This window comes from Haemaphysalis longicornis, unplaced genomic scaffold (genome assembly GCF_048455015.1).
Source record: "Haemaphysalis longicornis isolate Haplotype H1 unplaced genomic scaffold, Haemaphysalis longicornis Haplotype H1 scaffold_6, whole genome shotgun sequence".
NCBI classification, from domain to species: Eukaryota; Metazoa; Arthropoda; class Arachnida; order Ixodida; family Ixodidae; genus Haemaphysalis; species Haemaphysalis longicornis.
The window spans coordinates 86,810,836-86,835,383 of NW_027526407.1; positions in this window are offsets into that span (position 1 = coordinate 86,810,836).

The following is a 24,548-nucleotide window of genomic DNA, read 5'->3' on the forward strand; positions in this document are numbered from 1 at the left end:
ATTCGATTCCGGATATCAGGCGGTATGCCAACCGGGCAGTCGTCGGCTGGGGGAGTGGCATAACCCAAGCGTTGAAGAGTGCAGCGCCCCGTATATATAAGGAGAAGGCGTCGTCGCTGTGACAGCTTGTACGCTTCAAGAAGTTCTTCCCAGGTGTTGTGGATTCCTAATTGGAGCAACTTGCGGGTGGATGTAGTAGGCGGAAGGGCGAGCGTGCTCTTATAAGCCGGGCGAATGATCACGTGGAGCTTGTCCCGCTCCGCAGGTTTGATGGCCAGGTATGGGGTCCCGTACATAAGGCGGCTGGTCAGTAATGCCTGAATGATGCGAACCGCATCGTGTTCTTGAAGGTCGAGCCGACGGTAAGCAACACGGTGGACTAGTTGAGTGAGTTGAGTGAGCGTCCGCTGGAGTTGGGGAATGGTGCTAGACCCGCTACCGTTCTTAGAGATGTTTAGTCATAGTATTCTTAGTGAGGCGACATTGGGTACTGGGTGGTTGTCGATGAAGAGGTCACGATCCGGGATTGGGTCGGTGGGTTTCTTGTACGTGCAAGCGCACAGTGTTATGAGCGCAGATTTTTCTGGGGCACATTTGAGGCCCCTCTCTTGCAGGTACTCCTGAATGACATCAATACCAGCTTGGAGCGAATCCTGCTGCTGGCCGGTGGAGCCCTGTGCAACCCACAGTGTAAGGTCGTCAGCATACAGAGCATGATTGACCGTGGGGATTACGCTAAGTAATGCTGAGAACTCTCGCATCGCTAGGTTGAATAGTAGCGGAGACACCACAGATCCTTGCGGTGTCCCCCTGGAGCGTAGAGTGAAAGTAGTGGATCGGAGATGCCCGAGGCGGACGTTGCCGGTCCGCCTCCCGGCATGCACGGGAGGCGGCATGCACGGGAGTTCTCCCGGCTTGCACGGGAAATCGCCCGTAGGGAAAGGGGCGGGTGCAAAAAAGCAGGAACGTTCGACCGCAGTGATGGCTCAGAGGTACAGCACTCACCTCGTATGCGGGAGGTGCTGGGTTCGAATCCTGGTACCGCCGGACCCCCACCGGTTTCTTTAATGGGTACAGGCGTCCCTGGTCGAGTGCGGACCCTTGAAAGGGGATTTCACGTCTGGAAAGCTGCATTTACCCTATCGAGGGGCCCCTGACCCTTGCCCATCTGGCGGGGCCCCCGGCCATCATGCCGCGTTGCGCCATTGCCGGGGGTGGAAGAGTTCGGCTGCATGTCCTGCCACAGGCGGTTGCGAGTTGAGAGTCCATCGTGACTGTGGAAGGCATCGTGTGAATTCGTGTTCCTTGGTGGCGTCGGGCACCTACCGGTAAAATAGGTACACGCGACTCCCCGGCCTGGTGCTCGGCCCTAGTGTGGGACTACAACGCTTGAGAAGTCCACCCGGCTTGCACGGGAAATTGCCCCTATAGAAAGGGGCGGCTGCAAAAACGCAGCAACTTTTTTTTTGCCGGGAATACAGCGTCAGTTAGAAGAAACCGTACATTCGAATTAAGCCACTTCGAATAACTATATACCAGTGTGTTTGTTTTGAAATGTAGCTTGCGTGGCAATAAGCGTCTCGGGGAAAAAATACACGGAAGAAGTCTCAAGTGCCTGTTAAAGATCCCCAGGTGGTCAAAATTAATCCGGAGCCCTCCGCTACGGCGCGCCTCATCGCCTGCTTTGCGTCGGTGCGTTAAACCCTACAATCAATCAATCAATTATTCAATCAATCAACCATGTGCCGCTGTTGGCATGCCAAACATTCGCAATTCAAAAGAAAAAGAAATAACAGTTCGTCCGGCCTGTCATATTTCCAGCCACGAGAAAAGAAATAACTATAAATAAAAACAATACCTCACAATATTTGTTCCACTGCATGCTATATTTGGAGCACTGAAGCACCTTTCATTTTTCCGTTGAATATACGTTCGAATTAAAGGGGAATAGTTTAACACCGCTTGTCCTGACAACATTTTTGATATGCCACGTCTATATCAGCGTTTTTCACACCAGCTGACAAACTTGTCTTTTGCCATGCTTAGCCTGTGGTATGAGAACGGGCGGCAACAGAAGCAACTGCTGCAGCAGATGTAATTAAATTGCTTGCAATATCATTTTTTTTCGGGAAAACCGAAACGACAAAATCATTTTCACTGCTTCAAATTCACGATACACCCACAGATTCCGTACTTCCTGGTGTGTAATGCGCACAGCTGCAAAGAAATTTGTATGCGTGAAATTCTGGAGGATAAAGATTGGCTGACCACAATCCTGTCGTACAAGTTTTTCTGGTTGTGCACGTGCTTCCCAATACGGCATACGTTCACTGGGCTATGCCATCTATGTAGACGCAGTGTGCATGCCACAGCTTGTTTCCGCAGATTTATATTCACCCGGCCATTGCTCTCCATTGTCGAAAACCCGAAACGTTATCACAGTGTAAGTAACGTAATTTAATCGCGGCTAAACTAGCGCGAACTGTCGTACCCTTCTTAATATAAATGGCTATAAAAGCCTTACTGCTCTTTTTGAAGGACACGGGCCTGTCTGAATGATTGGAGGGACAATACTGTAGTGCAGTGCCCTTAGTTCGCCAATTTTATCAGTGGACAGTATTAGTTTTGTGCATTTTCTGGTTGTGTGCGTTGTTTGTACCGCCTTTGTAGTTGCCTGGTCACGCCTTGTGTTTTTTCTACTTTCCTTTCTCTCATTTTCGCCTTTAATATGTACCCTGTCCTTTCTTTCGCTTTCATTTCCCGTATCCCCTCCCGCCTGGGTAGGGTAGCCAACCTGACAGTATTCTGGTTAACTTCCCTGCCTTTCCTGTACTATTCCTTCCTCCCTTCCTACTCACTCTGCTCGCACAGAAGGCTCCCGCTCCCCTCGCGGCAACACCCCGGCGTTGACTCTGCGCTCATTCCCAGCGAAGTATATCCTTCACAGAGGCCTCACTAAGCCTCTAATATCAACGTGAAACAAAAAAAAAAAACTGGTCTCGTGGCCCTCGAGTGTCACGTTACTCAACGTTCGTGTCTGCTGTGCCATCAGGTCAAATTCTTGATTTCAAGTTTACAGGCTGTCGCTTACCACAGTGAATATTTAGAACAGCGAGGCGGCATTCCTGATAGCCGCCATATTTATTTATTTATTTATTTATTTATTTATTTATTTATTTATTTATTTATTTATTTATTATTTGGAATACTGCCAGTCTCTTTGTGAGAGCAAGGCAGGCGGGCATACAAGGGTGTATTCATTTACATGCAAAAGTACTTAGTCAGTAGGTAGTACAACTGTAATAAGAGCGAAAAGTCAAAACAAGAACAAGGGTCAAGTAACTCTGATGTAAGCGTCATATTTTTTAGATTACACATATTTATAAAGAATACAAAGCAAGTGAAACATGTACAAGGGTGACAGTTTTCCGTCAAAAGCAAGCAAAGGCTATTGCGGCGACACATTGCATTATAGAGTGGTATGCGGAATTGCCATAGATAAAGCTGCCTATTCTAGAATTTTTTTGCTTCCCAAGCTCCTGAGCTGCTAACAAATTATCAGAGTTGTCCTGATAGAAAAGCGACGTAGTAGTACTTGGAATGTTTTCTACAGAAGGAAATGCCGCATGGCGTCTTAAACAATCGGCAGCGGGCCTCGGACTGGTAATTGCATTCCTGACAAACACGGGAGCCCACACGTGCCTCCGCATTATTGAACTCGACTACGGTTTGGTAAGGGGGGCTATTCTCGCATTAAGAAGAGGCCGAATGCTCCCCAATGACGACTGCCGTTAGCATCATTGCTTCTGTTGTCATCACGCTAACATCTTCAACCTTTCTATTCCCATTACGGTACGAGACATGACGCCAAGAATCCACAAATTGTTCACCCTTGAACTTCTCTCGTGATGTCATTTTCTATATTTCCTTGTTTTTGCTTTTCTACAAATAGATTTTCGCGTTCCTAATATCTGTCCCTAAAAGGCCTCTTCCGAGGTTGCACGTCGCCCATTATATCCAAAGGACGGCTAATATTTTGCAAGCAATTCCTTCTTTCCCTTCCTCTCATAACCATTCATGCGCACCTGGCTGTCGCTTCACGAAACATGCAGACTTCTGTGCTCTCAACGGAATCCACGAATTGGAAAATTACCTCTACGAATTCGAGCAATTTGTGACCTCACGAACCTTCCATAAGCCGCACAACCTTGAGCCGTGATATTGTCTTCGATCAATTCCTCCCTCCTTGTGCAACTGCCCCCCCCCCCCCCGCCCATTCATGGCCCCTCAGATATTGAAGCGATTCTCTCTCCTCCTTTCCCCAACTTGCCCTGCTTGCATCCACTATTTCGGGTTATCATCTAAACAGCGCAGGCTAAATATACCGGTGAAAGGCTACATGCAACCAAATAGCGTTTCTGAAAATTCATATCTGCGAAAATAAAACACACATAAACGTTTTTATAGAGTAAGAAAACTGGAAAGAAATAAGCAGGAAACGTGGCTAAGGCTGTTGCTTCCCATTTTCATTGAAAATGAAGATGCAACCTAAAAGGCTGTGCATTTTGAGCAAAAACACAAAATGTTTGCGTAAATAATGTTAAGGTATCTAAACGAACGCAAGGACTGAAAACAGCAACCCTCTTCACTTACCTCCACGAAAAGCCTGGCAGCTATTTTTTGCTAGCTGAAAACGAGAAGCGACCAGTTGTCACTATACACTTTCCAGATCCCTCGTGATATTTCCCATAAAACATTTTTGCAGTGCGCAATATGTGCATGTTCTAAACTTGCCTTATGCATTCCCAGCTTACCACTATTTGCCCGTTGGGATTTTAGGTCCCCTCAGTTCTGCTCGTAGTTAAACTCGGCGCGTGCGCAATATTTCTATACGAAAAAGCGGTAATGTTTTTCTGCAGGGCAGAAAAATAAACTGTAGCCTCTTTAAGGCTCACACCGTTTTCCTACCTTCTTGTCACGACAAACCGATGACAGTGATTTCTAATGATGTATTCAGCCCATTCGTATTTTACTTTGAAAAATTGCGTGGTGCAGCAATGCACTGGGCGACAGCTTTAATATAGCCCACTTAGATCTGTATTAATAATTAATAAAGATCCAGTTTTGCTTTCAGCAGCGTTTAAATTGCAGTGGCTTTTCTTCCCGACCTGCTTTTCGCCAAACGCTAAGTTGTTCAAACAAATTTTGAACACTACAAGCAACTACCTTCCATGATACACTTCCAAAATGGCATAAAAATTGTGCTCTGACCCATTTATCCGACATATAAAGCACTGCTTGTGGTGAGCAGTGATCACAATTACCCTTGTTGCTGCCCACTCTTCAACTGACCTCGTTTGGGGAAACAAAATTTGCGAAGCTTGCAAGAGGCAGTAATATAGCACTCGATATATACGGGCTTCCGTACCGCGGAAAGAACATCTAGATGCCATGTGTAAAGGCCCTTATGGTGAGGGTGAGGGTTCCGGTTTATAAAACGGAATACGAGGCCTCAGATGCAGCTGCTGGTAGTCCCGTTAAAATAAATCGAGCGCAGCATAAGTGCGAAATATGAAGAAATCGATGAAAATATTCCGAAACAACGCAACGAAAGTGATGCCTACTCTCGTGTTGCTGCCCCAACTTTGCCCTTGTAACGCACGTGGGCGGGGGAAATGCTTGTCAGTTATTATGTGAGCTTGATGAAGGACTTGAAAAAGAAGTTTCGTCATGAACATAGGAGAGAAAAAAAGGTTGAGTACCTTACTTTGGCACTCTATAGGTGGTGTCGTGAAAGATCAGTGACATTCTTTGGAACATCCCAATGGCACTTTCGGGTGGCGATGAAAATTAACACTGCAAGTAGTATCCTACGTACGCAGAAAAGAAAATGTGGTCGCCCAGTTGGTTAAGAAATGAAGGCGTCAAGCAGAGCATTCTATGGGGTTGATGCGGTGCCACATCGCCTACCAGGCAAAAAGGACACATTGCGAGGTCACCGAGTGTTGATGAACATCAGAGAGGTGCACGCAGAATGGAAGAGGGAGTCCGATATAAAAAATCGCTTCTCAACAATCGCGGCTTTGTGTGCTTCACACTGTGTTCTGCCTGGCAGAAGCGGTACACAAGAAGCGGTACACAACAAAAGTTCCTGCGTTTTTGCAGCCGCCCCTTTCCATGGGGGCGATTTCCCGTGCAAGTCGGGTGAACTTCCCAAGCGTTGTAGTCCCACACAAGGGCCGAGCGCCAGGACGGGGAGTCGCTTGTACCTAGTTTAGCGGTAGGTGCCCGGCGCCACCAAGGCACACGAATGCACGTGGTGCCTTCCACCGCTATGGTGGACGCTCAACTCGCAATCGCCCGTGGCAGGACATGCCGCCAGACTCTTTCACCCCAGGCAATAGCACAAGCGGCATGATGGCCAGGGGCCCCGCCAGATGGACAAGGGTGAAGGGCACTTCGCAAGGGTTAAGGCAGCTTTCCAGGCGTGAATTCCCCTTTCAAGGGTCCGAACTCGACCAGGGACGCCAGTACCTATTCAAGAAACCGGTGGGTGCCCGGCAATACCAGGATTCGAACCCAGTAGCTCCCGCATACGAGGCGAGTGCTGTACCTCTGAGCCATCGCTGCGGTTAAAAGTTCCTGCATTTTTGTACGAGGTCTGTATGAGTCACCAGGACTTTAAAATAATGGTCCACTCTAGTGGCCTCAAGAAGAAAACTAAAGAACCCTTGGCGGCGACAGGGTGCCAAATTGATAACAAAGACTGCATTTTTCGGCAAACGCACAATGCGCCCACGTACTGCCTACGCACATTGGATATTCCAGCGAAGTTTTGCTAACGTCTTCGAGAGCGACGAAAACATATATGTCCAGAAATGGATCAGCGAAACACGCTATAGACTTGAGAATTCAGTTTTCACAGCTTAACAATTCTTGGCAAACTTGATGGACTACCATTGCATTAGTAAGCAGCAAGCCAGCTACTTGCGCTATCTTAAGGGCAATCTAAGTGAGCACGAGGACGTCATGATGGTGCATTTTGCGTAAAATTGCAGCTGTATGGTTGAGGACACACCACAGTCATACCACGGGGCCAACACACAGGCCACCATCCCCCCCGTAGTTATGTATTTTCGCCAGCAGGAAAGGAACCCTGCAGAGGTTTCTGTACACGCTTTTGCTGCTATTTCTGACTTTGGAGCACGACAGAGTTACAGTAGACACATTTCCGAGCGCAGTGCCCGGTATAGCGAAACAAGGTCTGCCTCCACTTTTAAAAAAATCATTATTTCTCTGGTGGAGCTTCTTCGCAACAAAAGAACAAAAAGGTATTTGTAAATCTTTACTACCACGAGGAGGACCATAAAATGGAGGCAGAATAAAATTTTTTTGCCACTTCACACGGTAAAAGCCCATGTGACCGCGTCGGCGGCACACTTAAACCGCTGGAAACAAGATCAATCTCGAGACCCCTTTTCAAGATTAGATTTCTACCCCAGAAAACCTGTTTGCCTGGGCTAAAAACAATATCAAAAGAGTAACAGTAATCTGGATTCCAATTTCTAAGGTACAAGAAACAGGGACCCAACCTAATTCAAAAGTGGCAGTGACAATTTGAAACAAAAAGCGCGACAATTCCATCAATTCCGACCAGCTACGCTTTCAACACTTCGTGTTGCCATTACATACTACTCAAGGTCCGAGAAAATTTATGTACAAAACGAGAATGCAAAACTACGCAGTATTCCTTGACGCTGACTATTGAACTGGTAAAGAGTTGAACATCTCCAGAAGCAAAATGGAAGGCAAAGAAACGTGTGGCAAAAAATTTCGTTTGGAGTACAACATATCCTCAGTGAATGTCCGTGGTTCGGGTGAAGTGCGGTGCGTAGGGAAAAATGACTCTGTGATCCTTCTTCCTGTGCATCAGAGTCAGGTTAAGGTTGTCGCTAACTGCTACTACAAAAACTGTGCTCACTTAAGTGCCTGCGCGAGGCCTAGAAAATAAGAAAAATGTGGCAAGTGGCCGAGGAAAGCCGTTTATGTTGCATTTTTTTCTGACATCAAGCGACACAAACAACACTCGTATAGCCGACAGCCAGGTAGTTGTACACATGCCTGCAACCAAAACACGTCGGCAGCACCTCCGTCTTCCGAGTCGGTGACACACTTCCGTAGTATACACAAGAATGGCTGAAGGTGAACTTTAAAACTTTTTTCACTCGTCAAACACAACTTACTCGAATGAAAATTTCAGCATTAAAAGATAAAGTGTTGATGGAAATAATGACCGGTGTTATGTAATTTTATGTAATTTCTGAAATAGGCTAAATGATGTTAAGGTACCTGAATGAACGTAAGGACTGAGAAGAACCACAATATTGACTTACCTCGTGGCTGTCTAGCACAAACTCGCACAAACACTTTCAATAAAATTGGTGATGGCCGATTTTTGAGCTGAAACGTTTTGCTTGGAATATCCCTATTACGTATAAAAAAAAGAAATCACCGCCATAATTCCAACCAGTGTCTAGAGATCGACGGAGTTGGAGTCAGTCGTCTTACCCACAGGGCTACTACCATGAGTTCGTACACGAGGGTCAAACGGCTTACTCACTCGGCTGTGACTGTGGGGAGAGGAATCACGCCACTTTCACGACAGTAACACGTGATAGGGCGCACATTGCACCTGGGGGTGCAAAGTTAGGTGTGTGCGTTCCGTTCGTTCGTTCGTTCTGCTTCTTGAATTGGCTTCTTCTTTGCGGTTATAGCAACAAACATGGAGTAAAGGTCGTTGCTGAAGCGAAAAAGAAGCACATAGGCTGTAATCGTTGACGTGATGATCGTGAAAGTTGCGTATAGCTCCGCTACCTTCAATTCTTATGGGTTAGTGTGAGTTTCCTTCATTTTTGTCCCTCTATATGGCTTGTGTAGCGGCCATAGCTAGTGACAAAGCTTTTTTCCTCCAATGGGAGTAAAACGTCGCCGCCAGGTAGCGTTCAATTAATGTAGAAAAGTGAGATTATGCATGTTAAAGCTATTATCTGGCTTCTTTCACATATTATCAATTGCAGACAAAACTGGCAAACTATAGGTGTCCGTATGATTCGTGTTTGGATGTAATATTGTCTCGGAGGAACTTTAGAAATACTACGTTGTTGAGCGGACATCGATATGAAAGCAAGAAGTGTAGCTGCAACAGGACAGGCATGAAACAGTCTGTTTAATGTAAAGCCCTATTCTGAGGGTCATTTTTAACCTCATTACAATTATAAGTATAATACTGTACTTGTATATTCCTAGTTCTATCAGGACATGCACTATGAAGGTCTCAGTAGGCGTATGCAATATACTGAGGGAGCCACCAAAGTAGCATGAACATTGTCGCCTCTAGCTTAAGCTCCAGTCTTCTTGCATGAGAGTGAGTGCCAAATAGTCAGATGTATTGCTTTTACGATTTTGTGTATGACATATCTGACTGCTTTATATTAGCACCGGTCCTAAAAAACTTGCTTTTCGTGCCTAGAAGCTAGTGTAGCGTGTTATCAAGAAACCTCGCTATTGGAAGAAAGCAGGTCGGGCAGACACGCCACCGCAGTTTGAATGCTGCTGAAAGCAAAACTGCATTCCTTTTCTGCAGCTCTCAGTAGGCTATATATAGTTGTTACCCTATGCACAGCTGCACCATGTATTTCTTTCTTAAAAGTAAAATACGACTGTGCTGAACATATCATTCGAAATTTCTGCCATCGGTTTGTCGCGACAACAATAAAGGAAGAAAGTAGGAGAACGGCATGAACCTTAACCTGGCTACAGGGTGATTTTCTATCCTGCCGAAAGACATTTTCGCTATTCCGTACGGAGATGTTGGCCACGAGCCACTCTTTTATTATGAGTGGTGAGGAGGGGGCGCAAAAACAGACGAGAAAACTGTGGTAGTCTTGGAATGCGCAACGCAAAATAAGAACAAGCATATTTCACACACTGCCAAAATGCCTTATGGAAAAAATTAACGCTGATTTGTTGGGTCCAACATGGGAAGTGTAAAATGCCAACTGGATGCTTCTTATTTTCAACCAGCCAAAAAACGGCTACCAGACTTTTCGGGAAGGGAAGGTAATAGTGCTGTTCTTCTCATTCCTTATGTTTTTTTTTTGTTAACATCGTCTAAGCTTACGTTTTGCGATTTTACTAAAAAAACTGCACCTTTAAGCTTGCATCTTTATCTTCAATAAAAATGGCAGGCAAAAGCATTAGCCACGCTTTTAATTTCGTCCGGCGCTGTTTAGATGCTAACCAGAAATGGCGGATGCAAGCAGGGCAAGTGACGCTAAGGAGTATAGAGCATAGGTATAATATCTGAAAGGGCAAGAACACCCGGGTGGAGAAGGAGATAGACAAGGGGACAGGGAATAATCGAAGGCAATACCACGGCTCAAGGTTGTGCGGCTTGTGGAAGGTTCGTGAGGTCACAAATTGCTAGAATTGGTAGAGATTAGTTTTAAATTCGTGGATTCTGTTAAGATACAGTAGTCTGCATGTTTCGCGAAGTGACTGCCAGGTGAGGAGGAATGGTTATCAGAGTAAGCGAAAAAAAGGAATAGCCCGCAAAACATTAACCGTCCTTTGGAGGCAATCGCAGACGTACAACCTCGAAGGAGGCACTTGAAAGACAGATAATGAGCGGAGGAAGGCAGAAATCTATTTTGAGAAAAGGAAAAAAACAAATATAGAAAATACATCACAAGACTAGTTCAAGCGCGGACAATTTGTAGATTCTTGGGGACATGTGAAAGGTTGATGATGCTAGCATCGACGGTGAAAAAGGTGATTATACTAACGGCATTCATAATCAGGGAGCGCTGGGCCTATGCTTAATGCGAGATTAGGCCCTGTTAACAAAAGTGTAGTTGGAGTTGAGTTCAAAAATGTGGAGGAAGGTGTGGGCTTCCGTGTCTCTCAGGAATGCAATTATCCGTCCGAGGTCCGCTGCCAATTGTTTGGGACGCCATGCGGAATTTTCTTGTGTAGTAAACATTCCAAGTACTACTACGTCGCTTCTCTATGAGGATAACTCTGATATTTCGTTTTGTGCTTGGGAACTTTAGAAGCAAAAAAATCTACTTTTGCCACCTATATTTATGGCAAATATTAATACCCCTCTGCAATGCAATGTGTCCCCGCAGCAAAAGGATTTGCTGGTTCTTGATAATGAACTTGCAGTATACCGGGTGATCAAAATTAAGTCGACAGGTATTTTTTTAAATTAGGTGCTTAGGATTACGTGAAGACTACCTCAACAGTGAGGTTATGCGCCCAGGGGGACACATAATTAGGTGGTTATGATTTATGTCGGCGGACAAATGACTAAAATTGAATAATAAACTTTTTTGGCGACTGCAGTGAGCAGGTAGTTTGTATTGAGAAGTTAGACGCAATCATGTTTCTAACAGTGTCATTTGGCAGAATCCTTCTAGCACATCTTTAATTCGAGATATAGAACTGCGAAGTTTAATCGTCGTTAGCAGAATTACGAATACTACACAGCGAAGACCGACCCAAAGCTCCTCCCTTTTGTGACGCGCCTGCTGTGTGCGATGTTTAGTTTAACAACAGGGCGGAGGCATAGGCAAAAGTGATAACTGACACCCTTTTAGTTTTGGCTGGCGTGATAGCAATCTCAAGTACTCGGGTCCGCTATCGAAACACAGAACAAAAGGGAGGAGCTTTTCGCCGGTCTTCACTGTCTTGCGCTGTCTTGCATTTGACCGGCAATTAAATTTCGCAGTTCGCTATCTCGGAGTACAGATGCGCTAGAAGAATTCTGCCAAATGACACTGCGTAGAAACACGATTACGTCAAACTTTTTATTGCAAACATGCCTGCTTGCAATCTACTAAAAGTAACTCTCCAATTTTTGTTAATTAAACTACAAATACCAATCATTACCACCTAATTATGTACCCCCCTGGACGCATAATCTTATCGTAGATGTGGTCTTCATGTAAACGTAAGCGCCCAATTTAAAAAAAAAGACCTCTTGACCTAATTTTGACCACCCTGTATGTATCGCGGCTACCTGGGTTACTCCTGGCATTCCGTACAGCGGATGACTACCCAGGAGGTCGTTAGGGTGACATCTCAAATTACTGAAAAGGGTCACAGGGGGAAGAAACACAATGGTTTGCAAAACATTTCAAGAAATGAATGACACAGCCCATCAAACGGTCCCTCGAGTCTAGATTGTGGCGACAGCTAGACGGCTTCGCTTTCGCAATAGTCGAATATTCACTAGGACTGTGCATTGAAAAAAGTATGTGTGTAAGCGTACATGTTCTTCGTTTTACATAATGTGCCAATAATGGCATTCAACCGGTAGCAGTGATGTCAACCCTCCCGACCAGATCAGGTTCACGGGTACATATATCCTCTAGAAAACAAACCAATCTGACTAATTGGTGTTTCCTCGGTCTTGGTTGTAACTGGAGGACGTTCGAGTGTAAATAAAGCTAGAAAATATTGCCTCAGAACAAAAACGTTTTCGTAATACGAAGTCCACCTTTTTTTTCTGCAAAGCCTGGCCTGAAAGAGAACCTGTAATACCCCTGTCACACGGCAGAGCTAATGTCATTTAAAACAAGTGTTATTATTAGCCTATCTACACCCACTGCGGGGCAAAGGCTTCTCCCATTATTCGCCAATTATCCCGGTCTTGCGCTAATTGCCACCAATTTATCACCGCAAACTTCTTGATCTCATCTGCCCATCTAACTTTTTACCGCCCCCTGCAACGCTTGCCTTCTCTAGGGATCCACTCTGTTACTCTTAATGACCAACGTTTATCTTGCCTTCGCATTACATGCCCTTCCCATGTCCATTTCTTCTTGTTAATTTCTACTAATATGCCCTTAACCCGCGTTTGTTCCCTTACCCACTCGGCTTTCTTCTTGTTCCTTAATGTCCCTAAAGCAAGTGTAATTCGCTGTAAATGACTCGCCGCGGTGGCTCAGTGGCTAAGGCGTTGTGCTGCTGAGCAGGAGGTCGCAGGAGGTCGAGAAATGATTTGGCTGGACAGGTCCCTCAGGCCATTCTCAAAGCAGCCGGATTTCAATTTCTGGTGTTTTTGATGGTTTGATCTATTTTTGTTTGCAGAACGTCGTGGGGCGCGCTACCACATATATTTGTCGTCATTGTACGCTTCGCAGACTCCCAATTATATAAAAGTATAATCGATGTGCTTTGTTTGCAAATAGTCGAGAGAATTAGCCAACAAAGGAAGGCCGGATGTTACGCACCCAACTCGTACATCATATGCACGATTACAACAAAGTTTCAAATCGATGGGCACTTGAAGCAATGGAAGAATATGGACACCCAAGTGAATTTAAGAGAGATAAAATAACATCAGGCAAATTAGTTTTAAGTTCTCAAAAATGCCTCACGTGACTCATTAGCATCATTATTCTTTTTAGCATGTGTGCATCAAGGTAATGTCGAATGAGTGCTCTTTCATTCCTGTCAAATCGTGACATGTGAGCTCGCTTTCTGCTCCCTGTGCTGCGTGTTGCTCGACGATGTCGTCACACAGACGTCGTCAATGCTTTGGCTGTTGCTGTTGTGTATCATGTAGGTACGTTGCTTTCAATGTCTCCGTGTCCTTTGGATCCAGTGATCCACGTTCCTCACTGGTGGCGTAAATGAAGCCGTCGGCCCAGCGCACTCATCGCTGAGTGGTCAATTGTGTGTGCCCTGGTTTCGTACTTCGGAACTCATTAGGGTTTTTTAAAGAGAACAAACCACCAAGATCAAAAGTGGCTAGTTTTAAAAAGGTAACTTAACGAAGTTTGTTAATGCTGGCTTTTCCGTACGTAACGAACGTCGGAAAAACAGCGACACGTCGGACCAAAGATGACGATACTCGACTGGGAGGTGAACTCAAAAGAAAGAATTTATTTTGTCCTACCGAAATAAATACCATAGGAAAATGGCAAATTATCCCCAAATAGATTGGCGAACATACAGTTCTACACTACAGGCACGGACGCTAAGTTTGCAGGTACTGAGGTTGATGTTTTTTTGGGCATGTCAAAGATACGCCATGCTGGCGGATAAGTCACTCGACGTGTGTAATAAATGAACTCTAAAAGATTCTCGGCCGCGTTGATCGTTCTATTTTGTATCTTGCCTCTAGGAGAAGGCGGAGTAATAGAACGGAAGAAGATGCAATTATGTACACATTTCTTAGAATTCGAGTCAGTGTTCCCTGCCTTAAATTGAACGTGCACACAAAGCCAGCGGCTCAGTATAGGCACACCTGTTTGAAAGCAGTTTTCTACTGCTGGAGACGTTAGTTGCAGGCTTTTCAATACTTTGTACCAAGAAAAGCAGAAAACAGATGTAGATCTAAAAATAACAAGCGTCACCAGCGACTGCAGTGTGCATAAAGTAAAAGCGTTTATTTTTAACGAACGAACAGGATTGACTATTATTTACATTTGGGCGTGTTCCAGCTACACTTTCAGACACCGAAGTAGGCTGCTGAACTGAACGGAGACAATTCTCAAACCTGTCCCAATTTTCGCAGGAGCGCGTGCATAGTAAACGAAACACGATAACAAGACCTCCGATCTGCAAACGGCGAGCTACGTTATTACTTCCCGAAAAAACAAACAGGTGAATAGAGCAAAATAAACAAATTTATTAAAATTTCGGGATTTATGTCGGAAGGGCGTCTGTGACTAAAGAGCGAACAAAGTAGGAATGCATAAATTTATATATACGGCCGTCTCTATAACCTTATCCTTCGTGCAACTTCCTGCAGTTTTTCTTAAAGCAAACATGGAATGCTGTCCTTACTGTTCTTTACGAACCTTCGAATTGCCCAAGTTTGCAGTTCCAGCGTATATGAAGGCTGCATCATTCCACCTTCTGTTGTTTTTGTGCGCAAGAAATTGTTTCTGCGGCTATCCAAATAGACTCGAAGAAAGAGTGTCTTTAGGCTACGCAAAGATTGCTTTCGGAGCTTCTTTTTGTGTTCTCCTTGGTTCCAACAATGCGCTCCCGTCTCTGTCGCGAAAGGCCACCTCATTGCCTTTTTTATTAGTTTATCGCCAAAAGCACCGTTTCCTCATTTAAATACACTCCAGGAAGCAATACACGTAGGCGGGGGCAAATATTACTTCCTGGACTGTTTTTCGCGTTCTCTTCAGACTGAAACACGAACTTTGAAATTGCAAACAATTTATAAGCAGGCAGAACTAAAGTGGGGGCGGGAGGCATATTTCCAAACGCTTCGCTGCACAGAGCACCCACGTCACATGTCTGTTTGCGCGATGGAGAACCGTAATTCAACGTGGTTATTGGCTGCGCCCCAAGCCTAAAGCGACCTAAAACATACCAAATCACCATTATTAACAAAAACGACAAAAAAAGAAGAAAAAATGAAATGTAGAAATAAAATAGGCAATGAAAAAAAAAAGAAACAGATCAACTTGCTTGGGCTCGAACCCAAGCCGCCAGCGCCAATACTCAGTGCTCTACGTCAAGGCTACAGAGCCAGAACGGCGGGTTCCCTTTAGCAGGCGCTCAAAAGAATAGCGCGCGCAGTGACATCACACGTGTCACGTGGGTGCTCTGTGCAGCGAAGCGTTTGGAATCACGCTGCCGGGAGGGGATACCAAACTGCATTTGTCGCATATACACTCCCTGAGAAACACCAACCCGGCAATTTGTTAGGCCCTTCACGAGAAGCTCCAACTTTCCAAGTACACGGCTGCAAATGGGGGGACCACATATACCAATTTTCCACGTTTAGAGACTCGTGTTGTGCACTCAACACTGACCCTCTACGTCAAACACTTCGCGGCAACGCGGGTGTGGTTAGGGTACAAAGAGGGAGTAATTTCTCTTACGCTTCCATAGAAAGACTAATCTCGGTGCGCATTTTTTCACTCTGCGAAGTTATAACTCAAGCGCACGGGGTTCTTCGTCAGATCAGAACATGTAGTTGCAGAAAACTCCGGAGAGAGGGAACGCTAGAGCGAACAACACGTTTCCAGCAAGTCTACGTTGTATGCTAAGTGAATGAATATCGGGTCAGCAATGAACGGTGTTGCTCGTTGCTAGGCAATTGTTACACGTTGCCGCTGTGCTCGGTACTTGTTATTTATTATGCTCTATCTAAAAAAGGCGCAGTTGAAAAGGAGGTTGTGGCCGTTACTAGTGTAGGGTGACCAATCCTACTCGACTGAGGAAGCCCGCTACCGAAAATGGTCGCCAGAATGAGGTCACACTCCGAGCCTCCTCCTGCCATTCCATCGACATGCGGATTTTTTTATGCGGCACTGGGATTCGAACCACGGTCCTTCTGCGTGAGAAGTAGACGCTCTACCTCTACGCCATCGCTGCACCCAGCGGTGGCGCAACTCTCAGGAAACGTGAGCAAATCAGCAAATCTCAGCAACGTTAGATTTGCTGATGACGTTGCCTTGCTCAGTGTATTCGGGGGGCGAATTGCAAAGGATGATTACCACAGCGGATAAGCAGAGTAGAATTGTGGGGGCGTGAAAATTATTATGCGGGAAACTAAAGTAATGCTCAATAGCCTCGGGAGAGCACAGCGGCTTGATTTTGGTGGCGAGGCAGTCAAAATTTTAGGCGAATACATCAGCCTAGGCGAAGTAGTGGCCCCGGATCCTAACTATGAGGCAGATATGCATAGAAGAAACAGCATGGGGTGGAGTGCTTCCGGCAGGCATTCTCAGGTAATGAATTGCAGCCTACCATTATCCCTGCAGCTGTCCCTGAGCACGAAAGCCGCATCTTACGGAAACCCACCTACAGAGTAGAAACATGGAGGCTAACTAAAAGGGTTCAACTTAAATTTAGGAGGACTGCGAGCTATGGAGCGGAAGATGATAGGGGGGACAAGAAGAGAGCGGAGTGGGTCAATCAACAAACGCGGAAAGGACATATTAGAAGAAAATAACAAGAAAAAGTAGGCGTTAGCAAAGCATGCAATACGAAGGCAAGATAACTGTTTGTAATTCAGGGTAACATAGTGGATCCTTAGAGAAAACACGCCCGGCAATGGGCTCCAGAAAGTTTAGTTAGCAGATTATATCAAGAATTTTGCGCAGATAAATAGGTCGCAGTTAGCACATGACGGCGATAAGTGGAGATGCTCAGAAAAAGGATGATGCTCAGAAAAAGGATGTAGAGTAGTTCAGTAGAATCATTTTTTGAATATATTACCGCAGCAGAATCTTAACGCCGAACTTTCAGTGACGTTCGCATGTCTTATACGGAAAGGAGAAGCATATAAAGTGGGCGGTTGAAGGAGTGATCGATCGGTAATGAGAAAGACTTTTCTTTGTAGGAGGTAACTCTATAGTTACATTTATTTACATTAAGCAAGGAACAGACTATGATGCATTATGCACAAGATTTCTGGCGAGTGTGAGCTTCATAGTGGTGTTAATGAAGTCTACGTATCTCACAAAGAGAGCCGTGGTATGCACTCTTGACGTCGTCCCTGCGATTGCTTTAGGCATATCTTTGCCAATAAAACGTAACTATCTCGTCCATCAGTGGGCGTTCATTAGGCCTTGAAAGAAATCAAAACAAACTAAATAAAAACATTAAGAGGGTGGCTTATAGTGATTGCTTTTCTGAAGAAGGGGAAGGATCTGTCCTCTCCCGCCAGTTATCGCCATATCGCCCTGACAAGCTGCCTGTGCAAGCTCCTCGATAAGATGATTAACAGAATACTTGTGTACTTTCTGGAGTACAACAGACTTCTCGAGAGCTGCCAGGCAGGCTTCATGGCGGGGCGATCTACATATGATCGACTCGTTGCCTCAGAATCCTACATCAAAGATGCATTTATTCATAAACAGTATTGTATGACAGTATTTTTCGATTCTAGAAAAGCGTATGATACTGAATGGCGCTATGGAATTCTTAGCGACCCTAAGTCTTTTGGTTTGTCAGGCAACATGTTAAATACGCTTGCAAGCTACATGTCAGAAAGAACTTTTCGTGTGAGAGTGGGCAATACACATTCCCGAGTTCACGTCCAGGAAAACGGTGTGCCTCAAGGGGGTGTTTTGAGCTTCACGCGGAGCATTTAGCAGGAATATGCATTGATACTCCCGTAACTACAACTTCCAGAATTAGCACGCTCTCATTACTCATGTAGGCCTCAGTGCGCGTCTCACACACCAGGATTGCTTAGAAATTCAAAGAACATTACCCACGTCCGCCTCTATCTTTCTCACTTTGCGTGTTTCTTCCTATTCACGTTTGCAACAGCAAGGAGAGAGGATAGCTGGCGGTAGGGTACTTCACTACTCACCTAATTTCTACGCGTATAATTAGCACACTCAAGTTACTCCTTTAGAACTCATTAAGTGACTCCAACACACGCGTCTATGTAAAATGGCAAAGGCCATAACGCATTTACAAGGTGCATCTTATTAAACTAACCCATCCAGTTCTGGTGGTGTTGGAAACGTGCTCGTCACTCATTCCGAAGGCCCAATTTAGAAATCACGCCAAACCCATATTTATAAAGCTTTCCGGTCGACTTAGTTAATTAGCTTTGTTGACATGACCTACCCTTGAAAAAGGACATTTCATTTAACGAGAAAGATAGTTGGAACGGAAAGCTTTCTCACATGCAACCTCAGTCAAAATCAAAGTCCAAAATCAAGGCTGCTTCAACTGTGTCGGAATGGCTCAGTCGGACAGACGACGGCTTCATTACGCGAGGAACCCATGTTTAATTCCGTTCGACTTCGGTTATCATCATCATTATGTTTCTGTGAGAACTACTCGTAAAGTTGGCTTTTGTGCAGTACATACGGCGCGAAATTTAATGCAATTACTGAGCCATAGAAATGTTTGTTTTAAAATTTGGTGTTTACGGGAGCAATCTTTGGCGTTCTTTCTATTCTTCGAGCCGGTGGTCATTTTTGGCCCGTTACTTTTGCGGGAATGCCGGTTTTTTACCTTGAGAAGCAAATCAATGCTTTCGCAATAATGCATGACCACAGGTAGATGCTCAGACAGTACCAGGTTGGCAGAAGCCTTGTTTGGATTCGGTGATATCGTTGCGACAGGAGCGATAAGATTTCTTCGTAAAGGCCTATTTGTAGCCGATCATTAACCCCGCAGCACTCATTGTCAAACCTCAAGCAATAATTACAACATTTAAATGGCAAGTGAACGAAAGCACCAAGGCCATGCTTGACAGACAATAAGCCGGTTTATGACGAACCGTCTAATAATTCAGCCACCTTTTCACAGGCGGTATATTGCGTCGGTAATCTAAGCACTAAAACTCCGATCTATACAGAAACACAACAGTACATCGTGCAGGATAACCATAGCCTTACTAAGGTTAATAATAGAGCAGCAATGGCAAGTCTAATAAAATGACACGCTAAGCCCATGCAGCCGGAGATACGGATAGAAAAAAACCATTTTCGTATATTGTAGTTCTCGTAATCGCATGGCCGGAATAATGTTTCTTCAGCTATCTTCACAAGTCACACGACAAAAGAACGATAGTCCCGTGGTAACGATTTAGGCTACTAGCCCGGAAATTGGATATCACGGCCTCAACTACGAGTTAACTCCACAGGAGAAGGTGGAAAAGCTGAGAAGAAAAAAATGGACTGGCGAAACACGTCGAGACCGAAAATGAGGTTATCCATCCGTGTCCCCTCGTTCGGATAGCGATGCAGAGTGTTGTGATCTGCAAGCTTGTCAGAAAATAAAGTAACAATGCAACACGAACAGCTGTTATTGTGAATGTGGGAGGCGGCAGGCAATGTAAAGAGACAAAGTTGTCTGTCAACATCGTTTAGAGGAGCACAGTTTTCGCAAGCTTGTTGTTTTGAATGAAAGGAGCAGGCTTTCCTCTTTTCACTGAAACAATAATGTTCCTTCGAATGAGATTGGTCACTGCGTTGGAACAAACGAACTTTGCTCTATTTTGCAAACCAGAGGAAAAATATTTTTCCGAATTTATACATCTTTAACAGAGGCACCCATGGTTGATTTGCTATACCTTAAAAAGTGGAAGAGGAGCAAGCAGAAAAAAACCTTTCATTGTTTACTAAGGCGCGCAAATGTTCTCACTGTCATTTAAGAAATTCACTTTTACACAGTCTTCAGCAGCTTGCTGCCGCATACTGTGTGACAATGACCACTTCCAGCACTTCATAATTCTTCCTATCTCTGAAATGTTAACACATTCCTCGCAAAAAAAATAGCCTTATCTTTTTAATCCAGCAAGAAATTTGGCTTCGCCTACTTTACACCAGAAGCTCCGTCTCCCATCCGTTATATTTGTTACAGAAGGAAATCCCAACTTTTACCGTCTTTAGCAGTAAAGCGACTACAAAAACTGCTCACGACGCAAAGAAAATAGTAGGAAACTAATTGTGTTAAAACAGGATTACCCCACTTTAGTACCAAATGGAATCGAACTCGTGGCATACGGTATGCAAGCTAAGCACGAATCCGGACACCAATACGGCTGCATGGTACTAATGATAAAATGTGGACTTAGAGAGTACGTGGTGGCAATCGCCGTAGTAAGTTTCAACAACGGGTAAACGCAGCTCAACGTACAATCAGTTATACCTGTTTAGCGTGTCGTCAGTCTCAAAATTCAGGTCCGCTATTCAAATCTGATTACCGATATCAAACACGCACATTCAGGACAATTAGCCTGTGACGATGATAGTGCCGTCAGAAAGTCATGGCCTTTGAGGAAATCCCGTTTGGCTCCTACGTATACATAACCACCCAACATTCACACCTGGTCACGTATGAAAACATGTGAATCACGATGGCAGTGGTAATCTGAAGCGGCCGGGCGCGCGAACCCACGGGCAGTGATTTTGATATCATAGCGAAACATTTCCCATACCCATTCAGTTTACTGGATTATCACTGCAATCCAACTTTTACACGCTCGACCTTGAATCTTAATGACAAAGTATAACAAATTTACCTGGCCCAAGGTGTTACATTCTCATTCCCCTATACACAGGATCAACGAACGCCACAATGCACTGCGAAATAACCTAGGTGGAGGTTAGAGGAGCCCTGCTAAAGCTTCACTCGCAGTCCGCCCCAGACCATGACCAGGTGACCAATGTAATGTTCAGGAAACTGGATGAAAGCTCTATCTTCTTGCTCACGGAATACCTTAACCACTATGGGCAACAAGGAACCCTACTTCAAATGTGGAAACGTTTATAAAGCACATTTATACCCTAATCCGGAAAACCGTAGACATTACAATATCTTAGGCCCATTTTCCTTTCCTGATGTTTGGGAAAGCTGTGTGGACGTATTCTCACTTGGCTACATTAGCACCTTCGCGGCTCCGAGTCTCTCACACTGGACAGTATTACAGAAAGTCTATTGCATCCTGCCCCGGTAATTCAAAGCTGCCATTCACCTTCCTCTCAAACGATGTTCTGCCAGACTCAAAGGATTTGGAACAGATAACACGACAGAAAAGCTCATAGATTCCCATTATTTCGATCACGTGGGCCACCTAAAAAAAAGCTCACCCAGGCGTTACATTCTCAACCAATTCGGAATAACAACTCTTTACGACATTGAAGCGAAATCTCCCCTTTATAGCGACATTACTCGAATATCATCATCAGATTAAAGGGACACTGAAGTGAATTTGTCAAGCTCCCGTTTTTGCTTGCACTGCGTAGACTGGCTCAAATTAGCACACTTTTCATCGTTTATCCGGTTGACAAATCGGTAATTATTTTACAAAGCACGAAAGAAGAAAAACTACCATGCGCCGTTTGCGGCGGCCGCACCAACTAAGGCTGTGACGTTGAGAGGAGGGGCGCCGTGATTGGACGATGCCCAAGGTTAGCAATCACACAAGTTTCGGTTTCGGTTCTGTAAAACATAACCAATGGCTTTGTTGGATGGGCATTCTCAATATCTCAGTAATCATCGTACCGCGCTTCTGCCATGTTGTCGGCTGTAAAATGCACAAGATAAGCCTCCCAGGACGGCTTGTAGTCGTAGCATTCACTAGCCGAGACCTACGCAGTGCATGGACGCCCTCCGCGTACCCGCAGACGCCCAAATGTCATGCGCTTTTCCCCCATATTTGGAGCTTGCCTCCCTCATGCCTGTATCGTAAAAAGCGTGTTCGCACCAGGCCAAGGGTCTGTTCATTCTGGCCTGTGCCCACTGCCTGCAAGCAGTCGGTGCTTATGGCAACAGCACGCCAACGAGAACTCGCTAGCGCGCCAGTGCCAGCCTGCGCGCGTTTTGTGAACTAGTTCGTGTAGCCATGAACGTTGCGGCCCCAAAAAAGGTGAACTCAATATAGAAAACATCGGCGGAAAACAAAAAAGTTAACTTACAAAAAAAAAGCACGTACCCGCGGGGATTCGAACTCGTGACTCGCAAAACATTTGGAATGAAATCCTAGCGCCCCAGACTGCTAGGCCACGGAGCTTTTTTTTTTTTTCTTTATTGCCTGCTTGGCGACAACACAACACGCACTGTTCAGTACACAAATTACTAGCTCCAGCCGCCAATCGGCTGAAGGGAGTGGCCTAAAACATCTTAAATTGCGCTAGAACATCCAGAATGGGTAACCACTCAGGCTCTTCCAGCATCACTCGATAAACTTCTCTTATATAAGCAACGCTTTCAATGAAGTACTCTCGCACTGTGCGAGCATCCTCTTCGGCATTTTGAACCGCCATGCGAGTTTTCCACATAGAATGCAGACTAAGTGCCATGAACATATCATAGGGCACGCCTCCATCGTTGTTTACGGGCAAAAAGCGAATGCCATAAGGCGTTAATGGTAAGTCTTTTTTCAGGGTTCATTGGAGGATGTCCCAGTGAAACACCGCATCCCAACAGTCCAGAAAGATGTGCTCAATTGTTTCCAGCTTTTGGCATAGTCTAAAGTTAAGTGTCCATGGGTGTACATATAGTCCTTTTTCCTGCAGCCAGGGTTTTACTGGAAGCGTGCCGCTATGAAGTTTAAAGAAGAAAGATTTAACAGATGAACATACTGGCATTCGTTTCACTCTTTTTAGAACATCTTTTCCTGAACCCACTGCATATAACTGACGATAAACCGGAACAGGCAGACACACATCAATCATATCTTTGTACAAACGTTTTCGCGGTACACTATTCAAATACCCCGAGGAAAACCAAACCCTTAAAATCCTAAAAGCATCCACAACTTCCCGCAAGAACCCACGCACACGTACACATCGCATTTCAGAAGTTGAAACTACATAGTCTGGAATGACATCACGTAGTCGGGCTTGTACCACAGTACGTAGAAAGCCATCTCTCTGATCTCTCAGAAACATAAACCTAGAAACTATTTGTCGGATAAACAAATGTGCCAGTCCCAATCCACCACTTTTCACCGAGCGAAACAAATTAGTTCGACTCATGCGCTCCCAACTTGAGCCCCACAAAAACACCGCAAACACTCTGTGCAGCTTTTGTATGTTCCTTCTTGACATACAAATCGCCTGTAGGACGTACCATACCTTGCCAACAGCAAACACATTACATACTGATGCACGGGCAAACATTGACAGATCCCTTCCCCCCCATTGTGTTAATTTTTCTCTAACTCTATCAGTTTCTCCGTCCCAGTACTCTCTAGCATCCTGGTAGTTTTCAAGGGGGATGCCCAGATACCTGGCCGGAGTGGGACGTGAATGGTTTGCTAATATATGGTATATATTGTACAGCCGGTTTACACTTTTATTTCGTTTTGGCATTTCAAGCCGCTTAGGTGACTATTTGTTGTACTGCGATTGTGCAGTAAGCGTCGCCCGAGTTTCCACAGTAGCTCACGTCTAGCAATTGCATTTCGTAGACGGAAAAGCGTTCGCAGATGCGTAGTCGTGCTGCTGACCGCTGTGCTTGTTCGCCCAGCGCAAAAAAGTACTTCCCGCGCCCTAGTTTTACGCTGTACGGTAAAAATATCAGTTGATTTTATTTGCTTAGTACCTATATTGACTTCGCTGACTCTTCTCCCACCTTCAAGAGGCCTTATATTTTCCTACTGGCGTACCAGTCAGCGAAGCGTCGCATGTGCAGCGCTTGTGTGAAGCGACCTTGACTTGGAGCTAGATACAGTGTACAAACAAACCAAGTAAAGAAAGGCACATTCTTCCATTCACAAACGTGTCTTGGCTTCGTTTCAACTAAGCGAACGAATTGCGACCAAGCAATTTTTTTTTAACCTCCTTGATTGCGACGACCCGCCGGCGGCCGGCGGACGAAACGCTGGGCCGACTGACTCTGTCGGCCGGGGAGCCGTGCAGTAGCGCAGCCGTGGCGCAGCCAATTGCCAGCTCATCCCCTGCTGACGTCACACGAAAACGCCACAGAAAATGGGCGAGCGTAAAGAGAGGAGGACAGCGTTTTCGAATTAGTTTTTCTACTAAATAAAATCGCGTAAACGCGCCTAGAGTGGTCGAAACATGGCCTGGGGACTCCGG